The 6,000-nt window shown below is 51.0% G+C and overlaps 1 protein-coding gene across 2 annotated transcripts in view; it reads left to right on the top strand.

Moving 5' to 3' along the window:
- Positions 1–442: 442 nt before the first annotated feature.
- DAAM2 (dishevelled associated activator of morphogenesis 2) overlaps positions 443–6,000 on the top strand; it is a 110,464-nt gene continuing 104,906 nt past the window's right edge. Inside the window, exon 1 of one of the 2 annotated variants that reach the window (XM_057699589.1) lies at positions 443–525. The gene's annotated coding sequence lies outside the window, so the exon portion shown is untranslated. Of the gene's footprint in view, positions 526–1,178; positions 1,216–6,000 lie in introns of those variants that run through there. The other variant, XM_057699591.1, reaches the window with a different exon arrangement.

Here is a 6,000-nt window from a genome sequence, read left to right as displayed (position 1 = left end):
TTGGTCGAAGGAGAGGACTCGCCGCCCACCCCCAGCACCTGACCTCCTAGCCGGCTCCGACCAGGGGAGGAGCAAGGAGAAACCCACCGCCTAGGTCCCCACTTCTGCCTCCTTGACCCTCACATGTTTCCAAAACAGAGGGAGCCCTGAGAAGGCTCCCTGCCAGGGCTGGAAACAGCCACCCTCATTGTCTGCCTCGCCCTGCCGGCTGCGCTCTCCCTGCCTCCCTCCCCTGCTTTCTGTCTGAAAGTGTGAAAATTACAAATCCCAAGGAACTGCAATCAGAACTCTACCTAGGGAAAATGCAGAGTATCCTTGCCATAAATATCCCGCTCCAAGACGCCTGACGTCAGAGCGGGGCGGGCGGGCGCGAGGCCGGCCCAGGGGGAGCGGCGCGGTTTCGGTCGGAAGACAGCGAGCTCAGTTCAGCGCGGAGCGGGCGCGGCGGGCGGCGGGCGGCGGGCGGCGGGCGCGCAGCCGGGCGCGGGGCTGCGGGAGCGGCGGACGCGCCATGGGCGCCCCGGGGTAAGTGCGGGCGGCCGGGGGCGGGGGGACCGCGGCAGGCGTTCCGGGGCACTTCCCCACTTCTCTCCCCCTCTACTTTCTTTCTAAGGCTGAAAAGGGATTGGAGAGGCAGCGGCTCCGCGGGCTGCCTGTTTTGTTTCTCCAAAGTGCTTGCGGGAGCCGCCGAGGATACTTGAGTGGCGGGCTCCGGGGCCTGCGTGCGTGTCTGTGCCGATGGGTGTGATTTGCGTGAGGGTCTGTGTCTGTCTGGATGGGCACATCTGGACACAGGAAATGTCTTTGGAAAACTTTAAAAAAAAAATAATGCTTATTTGTGGCTTTGAAAGCTGATTCCTTCTTGTCACAAGTGGACAGACATAGCCGGTGCCCCCCAGACGGACAACTTTTTGGTGGTGGCTTTTTCCGGTTCAGCTCGTGCCTTTCTTGGGGTGATTTAACTCTTTACAAGCCCCCGGCTCCCACTTGCAAGCCTGGCTCCTGGCCAGCAGGCTGGGCAGAGAGAGCAGGGAGGTTCTTGCTCTCAGAAGCAGTGGGACTTGGGAGAGGGAAAGAGCATCCCAGGAAAGGGGTCCTGAGTGGGTAGCCCAGCACCTGCGGCTGCTGCCCATCCATCCGCCCGCTGTGGCCCTGACAGCGTCCAGCAATGCGGCTTTGACTTAACTGGGAAGGAAGGATCTGGTCTGGAGGCAGGTAATTGCAAAGGGGAAGGAGGAGGGGTAGGAGGCGGTGGTGGCCAGGACTGAGGTTCTGTGTCCAGCCCTGCCCGGAGAGTGGAATGGATGTGTCTGCCACATGCGCCCACGGTGGGGGCCGTTGGGGGTTTTCTGGGAGCGCCTTGGTGCCCCAAACAAGATGCAAGCTCGTAACATAAAGAAACATGTCTGAGCTGTGGGGTGGAGGAAGGGGGGCGGTGGGGGAGAGCGAGAGAGATTTTTATCAAAATTGAACACAGATTGTTGAGGTCTGGGCTGACTTAACCCTTCTCTCTCTGCCTTGGCCACTTTTCCACAGTCCTGTGGTGGATTTGTGAAGTTCCTGGGAAGGTGGGAAGGAAAAAAATCACACCTCCCCAGGAAAGAGTCCCTGGAGATTTTCCTTAAAGCCTACAAAGGTAACAGAGCAACTTCCCATCTTTGAGTAGTTTCAAGTTTTGTGTCCACCCCCCAAGTTTGGTGTCAATTTCTTGGACTTCTCTGAAAAGTTGGCTGAAGGAGGGAATGGATTTTCCCTAGGATGTAGAGGGGCAGTTGTGCTCTACTGAGTGTAGGAGGAAGCGGGGCTGTGTAGATCCACCAGCCCTGGGTTGCCCAGTGTTCACACTGGGTGTCAATAGCTGTTCAGGAAACCAGTGACCACTAAGAGAGCCCTTTCAGCTTCATCCTGCCCGGGTTGCTGGTTTTATATTTTGCATTAGAACCAACCTACAGTGTTTGGGTGGGAGGAAGATTACTGGACTCTCCCTGTGTCCTAGAAAAAAAGGAGAGAATAAAATAAAGGGACAGGGAGGAAATCTGGATACAAAAACGGACCCACAGGAAGTTGAAGATTTGGGAAGGATTTTAGAAATTATATAAATTGACCCCTAGGGAAGAGCTATAAAAGACTGAGCAGACAGCAATGTCAGGTATTGACTTCTTTAACTTCAGGAGTATGTCTTCAACTTGAGTGCAGAGCAGAAAGAGGAAATTGCACCAAGGGCCGTGTAAACAAAAGTGCGTGTAAGTGGGTGGCGGGGTACCCACGAGATGCACGTGCAGGCGCCTGTTTATGCATTGGTGACTGCGTAGGGATGATCGTGGCCTCAGGCCTGGAAGTGTAAACGGGCCATTTCTCAGTTGCTCTGGGAGCTGCATCGACACCCATCTCTCCATTTAAAAAAGAAAACAAAAAAAGCAAAAAAACAACTGTACTATTATTGTCTTGTTCCCTGGTAGCTGCACACTCCAGCTCCTAACTCCTAGCTGAGTTTCCAGAGCTTTTTCTCCAGATCTTGAGATGCTGAGGGAATACGCATGCCCCCATCAGGACAGAAAGAGGAGAGAAACTTCTCCTGGGCATTAGGACTTCGGAGAGAGTCAGGAGTTCAAGAAGGGGGTGGGGGAGGGGTGGGGGTGGGGAGACCAGTAGAAAGGCCCGTGGAGGTGGAGGTTTTTAGTTTTGGTGAGTGTGAGGGAGGTTGAAAGACTACTGCTTTCAGTGGAAAAATGTCCCCTCCCCAGTCTTCCTTCCCAACCCCCTGTCCCCAAAGTTTTTTTTTTTTTTTTTTTTTGACACAGAACAGGTTAAACTTTTGCCGTTACTGAAGAGCTTGGATCCAGAGGTAAAGAAGAGGGTGGGGTGAAGTGTAGGTGGTCAGGAGGGTGCAAAGAGCATCAGTGAGGCAGAGGCTGGAGTCTTTCTTACAGTGCAGCTGATGGAAGTAATGATTTCAGTGTTCCCACTCATTCCCACCATTTACAAATAGAAGGCTGAGTACCCAGGGGTGGAGGGGATGCATCTGGGAATCTATGGTGGCCTCCTGTCCCAGCACTGGACTTCTTGCGGACAGCTGAGGGTGAGAACTGGGCTCTCAACCCTTTCATCACCCTCTCTGGAGGGTCAGTGGAATCCTGACCCTTTTGGGTTTGCTCTGGGGGACATTTCACCAACTTCGGACCTGGGATGGATTCTCAGGACACTGACACTTGGGCTGATATGGAAGCCTTCTCACTGGCCCTTCTCTCAGCTCAAACTTCTGGCCAGCTCTTTGGTCATCTTTGAGATCAGGAAACTTTGAGCAAGTGCATTCTTAGGCTCTCCAGAAGGTCCAAAGGGCAAAGGCACCTGGCAGAAAGAACCACTTAGAGGATGTCCTTGGCTTTGACAGCAAATGACCCTCTAAATCTCCACAGCCAGAGTCTCTGTGTTCAGGGATCCTGTGTCCTTCAGCTCTGGACTTCAAATGCAGCCTGGCACAACGGGAAGAGTACACACATCAGAGCAGTCTGCCCTGGGAGAGAAATAGTAACCTAGGATACATTACTTATTCTTTCTGAGCTTATTAAGCTTCCTCACCTGTAAAACGAGGATGATATTTACCTCACAAGGTTGTCACAAACATGATATTTATGCAAAGGGACTAAAACAGAGCTAGGAATGTTGTACACCCTTAATAAAGGGAATCTCATAATTTTATTTTCCAGTTTTTTAGCCATCAGGAGCCCGTGTGGTTTGGAAAGGACCTCTTCTCAAATCTGGCTACATGTTTTCCACTATTGAAGGCCTTTGGGTGGAGTTTCTTTCCTCCCGCTAGAAACATTGGCTAGTGGGGATTATCCAGGAGCATGGCTGGTCCGTTATCCTGAAGCGTGGGAGGGGGCACCAGGCATCCTGAATATCTGGTCTGGAAACCATCCTGCGTTTGAGCTCTTGGAAGAGAGGAGGCAGCAGAGCTGGTTGTATGTGTGTGGTGTGGGATGTGGCGGGGTTGGGAAGATGGGGGTGGGGCAGGAGGATCAAGGACCAGTGGAGTCTTGAAGGACAAGCCCGAGGTCAGAGGCAGGCACTACTCCTCAAGGGTGCTCAGGTCAGAGTGAGAGGGGAGGATCTGATGGCTCGTATAAATGGAAGCTTCAGCCATCTGTAAACATCTTGGTGGGCATGGGCTGGGGAGGCTGCCCCCTCCCTGATGGACACGCTGTCTAGCGGTGTGGTGTGGCTGGTCCAAAGGATGGAAAGAGCATCTGATGTGGAGAAAGCAGCTGCAGGTTCTCTTGGCCCATATCACAGCTTCTAAGTTATCCTTCAAGTTGACATTTAAGACTTTGAAGATCACATTTGTTTCTGTTTTGTTCAAGCTCTCTCTTTAACCATGACCTGGGATGGCTTTTCAGCTTTTAAGAGGCTCAGCCAGTGGCCAACTTCTCTTGAGATGGCCCAGATTGGGGGTCAGTGAATTCCTCACTCCTGGCAGTATCTGTTTCTCCAAACTCTCTCCTCACATTTTTTTGGTTTGTTTGTTTTTTTGTTTCATTATGAGGTTATAAAACTGCCCCATCCAAATGCTGTGCAGTGAGGCAATGCCTTTCCTTTTGACCCGTGGATCATCGTGCTAGTACTAGGTGAGACTTGTCAGACTACGGGCATTAGCAGGTGTTGAGGGGTTCTTTCTGGGTCTCCCTGTCCAAAAAAAGAGGAAATAAGGAAAGAAAAAAAACCTGGGAAGAAGAAACTTGGTGGCTCTTTGAATCCTGGCTGAACAGGAGCTGGATTATTTGTAGGCTGCCCCGTGGGTCTGTGCAAAGAGCTTCAGAATCAACAAGACCCAGGTTTGAGTTCTGGAACCTTTGGGTGCGAAGCTGTTCAGCCTCTGTGAGTCTTCTTCATCTGTCAAATGAGAACAAGAGGTGTTCTCACTTCCCAGGTGTGTTCTGAAGATGAAATGAAATAATATACGGGAAGAACCTAGCACACTGATGGGTGCTCAGCAAGATGGTTATGTCCTTCCCTTTTTAGTCCAGAGCTCATGAAAGTACATGGGTTTGGGCATTTGTCAGTGAGTCAAAGTAAATAAGCCACTTATTCACGGCTTCACAACACTACTCAGAAGTCTGCTATCACTGCCTAGAGATGGAGACCTTCACTATAAAAGTGGGGCACAGATCTTTGCTCCCCATACCAGACAAATGGCAGTCCCATGCGATGCTCTACTAGAATAAAGGAAAGGCCACCAGTTCACTCACCCGTGAACCTGGGCTGTTAGTGAGCTACCCATAGAGCTTGCTTTAGAAATCCCAAACACTGCCTTGGTCCAAAGAATCAAGGTCAAAACTGGGGAGGGAAATCATTGAGGTAGGACCTAGCATTAAAGCTGAAAAATAATGGTATGACAATAGTACCTGACATTTGTATAGCAGCCTACAGGTTGAAAAGCATGTGGCCTCTTTCCATCCTCGTAACAATCCCATGAGATGGGTATTATCCACATTCTACAGCTCAAACTGGGGGCTTAAAAGACTTCCCCTATTTCACAGTACGTGGAAAACAGGAGGTGAACAGCTACGCAAGCAGCAGGTCTCAACCCATCACCTGGGAAACTTGTAAAATTATCAGTGCCTAGGCCCACCCTAGGTCAATTAAACTAGAATCTCTGGGGCGTGGGGCTCAGGAATCGATTGTTGTGCAAGCTCCACAAGTGATGTAAAGTAAAAGTTGAGAGCCACGGGTCTAAGGGAAGCGTGAAGAGGATCAAGGTGAGGAGTTAGGGTATCAGGAACAGGTGAAACAAACAACCAAATCTTTGCTAGGATTTAAGGTCCACGAGGGTGGAGACTTGCGTGGTTCTCCTTCTACCCAGAACCTAGAACGTGTTGGGCACGAGGTAGACACGTGGTAAATGCTGGCTGAATGTGTGAATGAACAGACTACTGTAGATTAGGAGCTGACAATTTCAACAGCTAACTCCAGCCTGTCACCTTGTTGTGTAAGTAAACGAGC

The sequence above is a fragment of the Hippopotamus amphibius genome, chromosome 11 (genome assembly GCF_030028045.1).
Source record: "Hippopotamus amphibius kiboko isolate mHipAmp2 chromosome 11, mHipAmp2.hap2, whole genome shotgun sequence".
Taxonomy (NCBI): Eukaryota; Metazoa; Chordata; class Mammalia; order Artiodactyla; family Hippopotamidae; genus Hippopotamus; species Hippopotamus amphibius.
The sequence above is the reverse complement of the archived record's forward strand: the minus strand, read 5'-3'. Positions and strand labels throughout refer to the sequence as shown.